Below are 12,534 nucleotides of genomic sequence, written 5' to 3'. Positions count from 1 at the left end.
ATGGATAACCAACAAGGACCTACTCTATAGCACAGGGAACTCTGCTCAATGTTATGGGATGGGAGGGGAGTTTAAGGGAAGAACAGATACATGGATATGTATGGCTGTATCACTTCACTGTTCACATCACCTGAAATTATCACAACATCTTTAACCAGCTATACCTCAATACAAAATAAAAAATTCTTTTTTTTTTTTTTTTTAAGAACTTATGTCTTCTGCTCCCCTAACCCTCCTGAAACATTTGATACCAGAAGTTGTTACAGGCAGCAAGCACTGAGAGACAGGGCAGTGCGAGTTTGGTCATCCTCCTGACAGTTTGAAGACACTGATACCCTCAAGACCATTAGAATATGGAGACTGGCATTTTTATAGTCCATTATGGCAAAAAGATATTCTAAGTAGCCTTTGTTGTTATTAATAAAATACCTACTGAAGATCAGTTTTTGACAGACTAAGGGTCTGCTACAATAGACTATCATGGTAAAGAAGTATAAAAGTATAATAATCATGCGACTTCTAACTGTGCTGGAGAACTTAAAAAGGGCATAGTCAAAAAGCTGAGGTTTCTGGGACTGTCTTTATTCTTATCTATGGTCATGTGAGTCACTGGTTTAACTCAGATGTGCCTTATCTTTAATGTGAGAAACACTCCTTTATTTGGGAAAGAGAGGGGCACCATATTACTCATGTGATACGGCTAAACATAGTGAAATATCAAACAAATCTAAAGTGAGGAACACTCTACAAAATAACTAGCCTTCACTCCTCTAAAATGTCAAATTCCTGAAAGACAATGACTGACAAACTGCTTTTAGTTTAAGGGGCCATAGACATATGAAAACTAAATGCAATGTGTTATCCCGAGTAGACCATGGATCAAGATAGATAATAAGGCTATACATAAAGGGCATTATTGGGAAAACTGGAAAGGTGTTAGGGTCTGTAAACCAAATAATGGTATTAAATTAAATTTTATAAATTTATAAATATCTGTACATTTATTAATTATATTTAGATTAAATTAGGTTAAGTAATCTTATTTTGATAATTGTACTAGAGTCATGTATGTCACTGTTCTTATTGTTAGACAACATATACTGAGTGCTTAGGAATAATGTGACATACATATCTTCAATTTATTCTAAATTTGCTCAGAAATTATATATATATATATATATATATATGTGCATATATATGTGTATGCTCAGTTTTGAATGGCAATTAATATAAAAAAGATAAACCTAGTAATGATTGGCTTTTGCTTCATAGAGCTTATTTTTATTACACCTTTATGCTATTTTAAATAAATAGTTATGTGATGCTTTTGTCTATTTAGGTATTCAAAAGCCCACAATACATCATCTAGTATCAATAAAATTGACTGTTATGATGTTCAATAATAAATTAATACACAATATTTAAAATTAACCAATATTAAGAAGGTATACTTTGGACTGAATAATTTTATTAATATTCCTAAGCAGTATACTAAGAATATACAAATGTTTAACATATTAAATAATCATGCCACAAATTAATAAAAGAAGTAAATAGGGAGTATAAATTTTAAAAATTTCACAGTATTCCACTAGAAAAAAATTTTATTAAACTTATTGTTAGTATTTGACAAACTATACTGGGTCATTGAAACTTTATTAATCCACAGATTTATAAGTTTACTTCACATGTGATAAAATATCTTACATCATATTATTTCATTAAAAATATTTGTAAAAAAAATTTGTAATTATACTACCATGGTTAGAGTACATCATTAGTAAACATATTAAGTACATAGTTGTGAAATAGTGAATATGTAGTATATAAATATGCTCACCATATTTTAGAAATATGGAAAGTTGTGTTCTATTAGCTTAAAGTATTTTGAGTATAAGAATAAACTCTGCAAAATGCTGAGGATGGTTATTGCCATAGGACAAAAGATAATGCTTTATGTAAAATCATTGTGTCTTAGAATAATTCCTTCTTATTAATTTTCTAATTAACAATCATGCCAACTTAGAAATATGGGGAAAAAAAACAAGTATGAATAAATTAAAATGGAAATCATTTTATGCATTTGACTTCTAAATATTATCAAACAATTTTCCACATTTTTAATATGATTTTAGTTTTTTTTTTTCTATGTCACATGCTTCAGAGTCTCTTTGAAAAAAGAATGTACTCAAGCAAAAATATTGCCCCAAATCTCTAAAATGTAACCGGTTAGTGAGTTGAATTTTCATGCTTTTTGATAGTCAAATAAAATAACCTAAAAAGAAAAGAAACTTTAGTCTTCCTCATTATTTAAAAAATAATATGTAGTTATGCACATTATGTGGAGAAAGCAAAGGCAACCCACTCCAGTACTCTGGAAGTTTGTACGTTGGTATTTTTAAGGCAAAACGATTCAGTGAGTATAATTTTTCCAATATATTAAGTCTATTAAAAATCATTAAAGATAATAAAAATGGTTGTCTGTAGAATGTAATGGGTTACAGAAACATAAAGTCATGTAATAATGAATTTGCAGTCTTTCATTCCAGTGAGTCAGGTCTTAAAGTTCTAACAAGAAATGTCAAAGTTTAAGAAAACAGACACACACTGTTTGTTTTATTTTCCAATACTGAGTATATCTGAACCAGATCCCTTTCTTCTTACTCACTCTCCTTCTAAATGTCATTTTAAATAAAGTAGCACACACATTTACTCTCCTTGTCCCACCTCCCTTTTTGAATTTCAGCTATAAAATATGTCATTTTCTGAAAAACATATTCCCTATAGATAAAGCTTCTTGAATGGGTCCTTCATTATTTCTAAAGGGCAAATATATTAACCTGAGCCTTATCATTTACAACTTTATTATTTTTTTCAGAATGTCCTGAAAATGTGATGACAAAAATAACAATTTCCTAAGAAATACTGGGAAAAGTTTCAAGGGGATTTTGTTTCCTTTTACAGAAATAATATCCATAGGATTTTTTTATGATGAAAGTCTGATGATTAAATATACTGTGGTCAAAAAAATGTTCTTGTACCTCAGATTCAAAAAGACTTTAGAATTAGAAATGCTATATAGATTTTTATAATTAAAAGAAGGTCATGGGGAGGGAGGAGGGAGGAGGGTTCAGGATGGATTTTCTTTTAAAAATTTAGAAAAAAATAATTAATAAAAAAAAAAAAAAAAAAAAGAAGGTCACTTCATTGTTGATTTTCCATAGCCTCTAAGGTTGTATGCATATATGTATAGATATGAGTACCCAAGTGACTACCTACACACATATATGTAAATGTACAGGTGTATGCATATGCATATGTATCTGTGTCTTGTGTGTGTCCGTGTCTACCCAACAAAAGAAATTTGCTTTTTCCTGAAGACAGAGTAAATATTTCATCCTTTAGAAAGTTCACTCCTTTTTCTTACAAGGCCCTTTTCTATCATTTTCCATCCAAGGAAACACACTACAGCTGTACTCCTAACCTAATAATACCATGCAGTAAAGCTGGGTTTCTTTTTTTTTTGGGGGGGGGTGAAATGGGGAGGGGAAAGATGGCAACCCATTCCAGTATTCTTGCCCAGAGAATCCACTTGGATGGGGGAAGCCTGATGGGCTGCAGTCCATGGGGTTGCAGAGAGTCGGACACAAGTGAGTGACTAAGCACAGCACAGCACAGCACAGCACAGAGCTGTTTTTACCTATTTTATCTTGATGCCTTATGTTGGTTCCTAGAAGATACGAACTTGATTTTTTCCATCTTATTTACTTCAGTGTCTCATAATTGGTAGCTGCTGAAAAATCATTTACAGTATGGTTGAGCAAGTTTTGCTCATATCATCCAAAGTGCCTTATTTGTTTATCATTTTGACTTGACAACAGGTTTGTAGGTTGTTTGATAAAATGTTCTCACAAATGTTGGGAGGCATGTGCTATATAAACTCCCATGTAAGGGAGATCTATAACTATTTTTCATTTATTCCACTGATTTAGTAGCTTAGTTAAGGAAGCATATAATATAGCTTCAAGCAATGTGATACAGTGGAGCATCATAAGAAGAGTTTGAGCATCATCTCAGTTTTTTTCATGAGCACAATAAAATAATAATGTCTATCTCACAAGTTTTGCAAAAGAAAAATGAAGTGATGCATGTAAAGTACTTGGGAAAAAAGAAGTGCATGATAAGGCCATAATAATAATAATAATAAAAGAAACTTATATTTTAAAAATAAACTCTGCTCTATGCAAAAGAACCTGAAAATTGCTTCTGCAACACCCCTTATAGGCAGAGTGACTTTATGGCTCCTTGTTTTCCTGGACTGAAGAATATATATTTCATACTTTGTATTTTACTAATGTAGAAATTTGGGTTCCGTAGCTTAAAATAGCTTGAGTATAAGAACAGATTGCAAATGCAGAGAATGATGCTATTGATATAGGGCTGAAGAATGTCTCACACAAAATCATTGTGCCTTAGAATAATTCCTTCTTATTAATTTTCTAAATTAACCACTCTACCAAGGTAGAAACAAGGGGGGAAATCAAGATGCTAATCATTTTATGCATTTGACTTCCAAGTATTGTCAAAGCATTTATCACTTCATATAATTATTGATTTATTAATACTGTTCATTTTTATTCTTGAGAAATTTTCTTGTTTGAAAAATGAATTATATTAAGACCCTACTCCAGGGGCGGTTCTAAGGTGGTGGAGGAATAGGACGGGGAGACCACTTTCTCCCCCACAAATTCATCAAAAGATCATTTGAATGCTGAACAACTTCCACAAAACAACTTCTGAATGCTGGTGGAGGACACCAGGCACGCAGAAAGGCATTCCATTCTCTTCAAAAGGAGGTCACCTCTATCTCCTCCCTCCAACCCTTCTCTTCTCTACTTAACTCTGTGAATCTCTTTGGGTGTTCCTGGCTGTGGAGAACACTTAAGGAACTGATTTCTGGCTAGATTGGTCTCTCTCCTTTTGACTCCCCCTCTTCTCCTCCTGGTCACCTCTATCTCCCTCCTCCTCTTCTCTTCTCCATGTAACTCTGTGAACCTCTCTGGGTGTACCTTACTGTGGAGAATCTTTTCACTATTAACCTAGATGTTTTATCATCAGGGCTGTATGGATGGAGAAGTCTTGAGGCTACTGTAAGAATAAGACTGAAAGCCAGATGTAGGAGGCTTAAATCCAAAACTTGAAAACACCAGAAAACTCCTGACTCAAGAGAATATTAATTGAGAAGAGCTCATCTAAAAGCCTCCATAGCTATGCTGAAAGCAAGTTCCACCCAAGAGCCAACACATTTCAGAGCAAGACATACCACACTAATTCTCCAGCAACACAGGAACATAACCCTGAGCATTAAAATACAGGTGGCCCAAAGTCACACCAAACCCATAGACACCTCAAACTCACTATGGGACACTTTATTGCACTCCAGAGAGACAAGATCCAGCTCCACCCACCAGAATACAGACACAAGCTTCCCTAACCAGGAAACCTTGACAAGCCACTTGTCCAACCCCACCCACAGGGAGCAACCTCAGCAATAAAAAGGAACCACACACTTTCAGCATACAGAAAGGCCACCCCAAACACAGGAATCTAAACAAAATGAAAAGGCAGAGAAATATTCAGCAGGTAAAGGAATATGATAAATGCCCACCAAACCAAACAAAAGAGGAGGAGATAAGGAGTCTACCTGAAAAAGAATTCAGAATAATGATAGAAAAGATGATCCAAAGTCTTGAAAACCAAATGGAATTTCAGATAAATAGACTGGAGACAAGGATTCAGAAGATGTAAGAAATGTTTAACAAGAACCTAAAGAAATAAAGAGTCAATCAATAATGAATAATGCAATAACTGAGATCAAAAGCACTCTGGAGGATACCAATAGTAGAATAACTGAGGCAGAAGATAAGTGAGGTGGAAGATAGAATGGTGGAAATAAATGTAGCAGAGAGGAAAAAAGAAAAAAGAATTACAAGAAAGGAGGACAACCTCAGAGACCTCTGGGACAATGTTAAATGCCCCAACATTCAAATCACAGGAGTCCCAGAAGAAGAAGACAAAAAACAAGGCCATGAGAAAATACTTGAGGAGATAATAGTTGAAAACTTCCCTAAAATGAGGACCCAAGTCCAAGAAACCTGGAAATTCCCAAACAGGATAAACTCAAGGCAAAACACCCCAAGACATATATTAATCAAATTAACCATGATCAAACACAAAGAGCAAATATTAAAAGCAGCAAGGGAAAAGCAACAAATAACACACAAGGGGATTCCCATAAGGACAACAGCTGATCTTTCAATAGAAACTCTTCAGGCCAGAAGGAAATGGCAAGACATACTTAAAGTGATGAAAGAGAAAAACCTACAACGAAGATTGCTATACCCAGCAGGTATCTCATTAAAATATGAAGGAGCAATCAAAAGCTTTACAGACAAGCAAAAGCTGAGAGAATTCAGCACCACCAAATCAACTCTTCAATAAATGCTAAAGGATCTTCTCTAGACATGAAACACAGAAAAGGTTTAGAAACTCGAAACCAAAACAATAAAGTAAATGGCAACAGGATCATACTTATCAATAATTACCTTAAATGTAAATGGGTTGAATGCCCCAACCAAAAGACAAACACTGGATGAATGGATACAAAAATAAGACCCCTATATATGCTGTCTATAAGAGACCCACCTCAAACCAAGGGACACTTGCAGACTGAAAATGAAGGGCTAGAAAAAGATATTTCATGCAAATGGAGACCAAAAGAAAACAGGAGTAGCAATACTCATATCAGATAAAATAGACTTTGAAATAAAGGCTGTGAAAAAAGACAAAGAATGGCACTACATAATGATCAAAGGATCAATCAGGAAAGATATAACAATTATAAATATATATGCACCCAACATAGGAGCACTGCAATATGTAAGGCAAATGCTAACAAGTATGAAAGGGGAAATGACAGTAGCACAATAATAGTGGGAGACTTTAATATCCCACTCACACCTATGGATAGATCAACTAAACAGAAAATTAGCAAGGAAACACAAACTTTAAATGATACAATGGACCAGTTAGACTTAATTGATATCTATAGGACATTTCACCTCAAAACAATGAATTTCACCTTTTCCTCAGTGCACACGAACCTTCTCCAGGATAGATTATATTCTGGGCCATAAATCTAGCCTTGGTAAATTCAAAAAAATTGAAATCATTTTAAGCATCATTTCTGATCACAATGCAATAAGATTAGATGTCAACTACAGGAAAAAAAAAAACTATTAAAAATACAAACATAGGAGGCTAAACAACGTGCTTTTGAATAACCAATGAATCACAGAAGAAATAAAAAAAGAAATCAACATATGCATAGAAACGAATGAAAATGAAAATACAACAACCCCAAACCTATGGGATTCAGTAAAGCAGTGCTAAGGGGAAGGTTCATAGCAATACAAGCTAACCTTAAGAAACAAAAGAAAAATCAATTAAATAACTTAACTTTACACCTAATGCAACTAGAAAAAAAAAAAAGAAAGAAAGAAATGGAGAAGCCCACGGTTACTACAAGGGAAGAAATCATAAAAATTAGGGCAGAAATAAATGAAAAAGAAACAAAGGAGACCATAGCAAAAATCAGCAAAGCTAAAAGCTGGTTCTTTGAGAAGATAAATAAAATAGACAAAACATTAGCCAGACTCATCAAGAAACAAAGGGAGAAGAATCAAATCAACAAAATTAGAAATGAAAACGGAGAAATCACAACAGACAACACAGAAGTACAAAGAATCATAAGAGACTACTATCAGCAACTACATGCCAATAAAATGGACAACATGGAAGAAATGGACAAATTCTTAAAAAAGTATAACCTTCCAAAACTGAACCAGGAAGAAATAGAAAATCTGAACAGATGCATCAGAAGCGTGGAAATCGAAACTGTAATTAAAAATATTCCAACAAACAAAAGCCCAGGACCACATGGCTTCACAGGTGAATTCTACCAAAAATTTAGAGAAGAGCTAACACCTATCCTACTCAACCTCTTCCAGAAAATTGAAGAGGAAGGTAAACTACCAAACTCATTCTATGAGGCCACCATCACCCTAATACCAAAACCAGACAAAGATACCAGAGAAAAGAAAACCACAGGCCAATATCACTGATGAACTTAGATGCAAAAATCCTCAACAAAATTCTAACAAACAGAATCCAACAACATATTAAAAAGATCATACATCATGACCAAGTGGGCTTTATCCCAGGGATGCAAGGATTCTTCAATATTTGCAAATCAATCAATATGATACACAACAGTAACAAATTGAAAGATTAAAAACCATATGATTATCTCAATAGATACAGAGAAAGCCTTTGACAAAATTCAACATCCATTTATAATAAAAACCCTCCAGAAAGTAGGCTAGAAGGAACATACCTCACATAATAAAAGCTTTATATGACAAACCCACAGCAAACATTATCCTCAATGATAAAAAATTGAAAGCATTTCCCCTAAAGTCAGGAATAAGACAGGGTGCCCACTCTCACCACTAGTATTCAACATAGTTTTGGAAGTTTTAGCCACAGCAATCAAAAAAGAAAAAGGAATAAAAGGAATCCAGATTGGAAAAGTAGAAGTAAAACTCTCACTGTTTTCAGATGACATGATCCTCTACATAGAAAACCCTAAAGACACCACCAGAAAGTTACTAGAGCTAATCATTGAATATATTAAAGTTTCAGGATATAAAATTAACACACAGAAATCCCTTGTATTCTTATACACTAACAATGCGAAGAGTTGACTCATTGGAAAAGACTCTGATACTGGGAGGGATTGGAGGCAGGAGGAGAAGGGGATGACAGAGGATGAGATGGCTGGATGGCATCACTGACTCAATGGACATGAGTTTGGGTAAACTCCAGGAGCTGGTGAAACTGAACAATGAGAAAACAGAAAGAGAAATTAAGGAAACAATTCCATTCACCATTACAACAAAAAGAATAAAATACTTAGGAATAAAACTACCTAAAGAGATAAAAGACCTATATATAAAAACTATAAAACACTGATGAAAGAAACCAAAGATGACACAGATAGATGGAGAAATATACCATGTTCATGGATCAGAAGAATCACTATAGTGAAAATGAGTATATTACCCAAAGCAATCTATAGATTCAACACAATCCCTAACAAGCTACCAACGGTATTTTTCAGAGGACTAGAAAAAATAATTTCACAATTTGTATGGAAATACAAAAAACCTTGAATGGCCAAAGCAATCTTGAGAAAGAAGAATGGAAATGGAGGAATCAACCTGCCTGACTTCAAAGTATACTTACAAAGCTACAGTCAAGACTGTATTATAGCAGCACAAAGACAGAAATATAGACCAATGGAACAAAATAGAAAGCCCAGAGATAAATTGATGCACCTATGGACACTTTTGGAGAAGGCAATGGCACCCCACTCCAGTACTCTTGCCTGAAAAATCCCATGGATGGAGGAGCCTGGTAGGCTGCAGTCCACGGGGTCACTAGGAGTCAGACACAACTGAGCAACTGCACTTTCACTTTTCACTTTCATGCATTGGAGAAGGAAACGGAAACCCACTCCAGTGTTCTTGCCTGGAGAATCCCAGGGATGGGGGAAGCTGGTGGGCCGCCATCTATGGGGTCGCACAGAGTTGGACACAACTGAAGTGACTTAGCATAGCATGGACACCTTATCTTTGACAAAGGAGGCAAGAGTATATAATGGAGAAAAGACAATCTCTTTAACAAGTGGTGCTGGGAAAACTGGTCAACCACTTGGAAAAGAATGAAACTAGAACATTTTCTACACCACACACAAAAATAAACTAAAAATGGACTAAAGATCTAAATGTAAGACCAGAAACTATAAAACTCCTAGAGGAAATCATAGGCAAAAACACTCTCTCACATAAATCATAGCAGGATCCTCTATGACCCACCTCCCAGAGGAATGGAAATAAAAAATAAACAAATGGGACCTAATTAAACTTAAATGCTTTTGCACAACGAAGGAATGTATAAGCAAGGTGAAAAGACAGCCTTCAGAACGGGAGAAAATAATAGCAAATGAAGCAACTGACAAAGAATTAATCTCAAAAATAAACAAGCAGCTCCTGCAGCTCAATTCCAGAAAAATAAATGACCCAATCAAAACATGGGCCAAAGAACTAAATGGACATTTCTCCAAAGAAGACATACAGATGGCTAACAAACACATGAAAAGATGCTCAACATCACTCATTATCAGAGAAATGCAAATCAAAACCACTATGAGGTATCATCTCATGCCGGTTAGAATGACTACAATCAAAAAGTCTAAAAGCAATAAATGCTGGAGAGGGTGTGGAGAAAAGGGAACCCTCTTACACTGTTGGTGGGAATGCAAACTAGTACAGCCACTATGGAGAATAATGTGGAGATTCCTTAAAAAACTGGAAATAAAACTGCCATATGACCCAGCAATCCCACTGCTGGGCATACACACTGAGGAAAGCAGAATTGAAAGAGACACGTGTACCCCAATGTTCATTGCAGCACTGTTTAGAATAGCTAGGACATAGAAGCAACCTAGATGTCCATCAGCAGATGAATGGATAAGAAAGCTGTGTTACATATACACAATGGAGTATTACTCAGCCATTAAAAAGAATGCATTTGATTCAGTTCTAATGAGGTGGATGAAACTGGAGCCTATTATACAGAGTGAAGTAATTCAGAAAGAACACCAATACAGTATATTAATGCATATATATGGAATTTAAAAAGAAGGTAATGATGACCCTATATGCAAGACACCAAAAGAAATACAGATGTAAAGAACAGACTTTTGGACTCTGTGGGAGAAGGTGAGGGTGGGATATTTTGAAAGAATAGCATTTAAACATGCATATTACCATATGTGAAATAGATCACCAGTCCAGGTTCAATGCATGAGACAGGGTGCTCAGGGCTGGTGCACTGGGATGGGATGAGGAGGGAGGTGGGAGGGCGGTTCAGGATGGGGAACAAATGTACACACATGGCTGATTCATGTCAGTGTATGGCAAAAACCACTACAATATTGTAAAGTAATTATCACCAATTAAAATAAATGAACTAATTTTAAAAAGACCCTACTCCTAGTTTTTCTTCATGCCTCCTTTATATTTTTAAGCCATCCAAAATTTATAAAACTGACAAATTTTCCATTAAGCAAAGTGGTCAAGTATTAGTGCTTACTTTTTTCTTCTCTTTAGGAAAAAATGAACAAAGTTTTAGGTTGTGTCATAGGAAAATATCTTACTGTATTTTAGATATAATTATATTCTTCCTTTTTTTCTTTAAAGGTAATCTTTTAAAAATGTACATGCCTCTATGTTTTAATGTTGATATCACATAATTTCACAACATAGGTTGCTTATTACAAAACTGAAACTAAAGGGTTTTGTACTTAAAGATTTCAAGCTTGATTTTTCAGGAAAACTACAGGAATTAACAAAATGAAAAAACAAACAAAGCATAAGTAAACAAACAAGAATATAACTAAATAAGAAGTGTCACTAAATAAGAAGTGTCTAAAAAGAACACCTATTTAAAAAAAGTCTCTAAAATAGTACCTAATATGAATAGGAATAGAACATGAATATTAATTATTTTCAATATGAAGTTTGAATGTATACCAGTTCAGTTTAGTTCAGTCGTCCAGTCATGTCTGACTGAGACCCCATGGACTGCAGCACGTCAGGCTTCCCTGTCCACCACCAACTCCTGGAGTTTACTCAACCCCATGCCCATTGAGTAGGTGATGCCATACCACCAGCTCATCCCCTGTCTTCCACTTCTCCTCCTGCATTCAATCTTTCCCAGCATCAGGGTCTTTTCCAATGAGTCAGTTATTCGCAACAGGTAGCCAAAGTATTGGAGTTTCAGCTTCAGCATCAGTCCTTCCAATGACTATTCAGGACTGATTTCCTTTAGGATTGACTGGTTGGATCTTCTTGGAGTCCAAGAGATTCTCAAGAGCCTTCTCCAACATCACAATTGAAAAGCATCAGTTCTTCAGTGCCCAGCTTTCTTTAGGTCAAACTCTCACATCCATGCATGAGTACTGGAAAAACCATAGCCTTGACTAGATGGACCTTTGTTAGCAAAGTAATGTTTCTGCTTCTTAATATGCTCTCTAGGTTGGTCATAGTTTTTCTTCTAAGCAGCAAGCATCTTTTAATTTCATGGCTGCAGTCACAATCTGCAGTGATTTTGGAGCCCAAGAAAATAAAGTCTCTGATTTCATTGTTTCCCCATCTATTTGCCACGAAGTGATAGGACCCGATGCCATGATCTTCGTTTTTTGAATGTTGAGTTTTAAGCCAGCTTTTTCACTCTCCTGTTTCACTTTCATCAAGAGGCTCGTTAGTCCTTCGTTTTCTGCCATAAGGGTGGTGTCATCTGCATATCTGAGGTTATTGATATTTTTCCTGGCAGTCTTGATTCCAACTT

This window comes from Bos indicus, chromosome 5 (genome assembly GCF_029378745.1).
Source record: "Bos indicus isolate NIAB-ARS_2022 breed Sahiwal x Tharparkar chromosome 5, NIAB-ARS_B.indTharparkar_mat_pri_1.0, whole genome shotgun sequence".
Classification (NCBI taxonomy): domain Eukaryota; kingdom Metazoa; phylum Chordata; class Mammalia; order Artiodactyla; family Bovidae; genus Bos; species Bos indicus.
The sequence above is the reverse complement of the archived record's forward strand: the minus strand, read 5'-3'. Positions refer to the sequence as shown.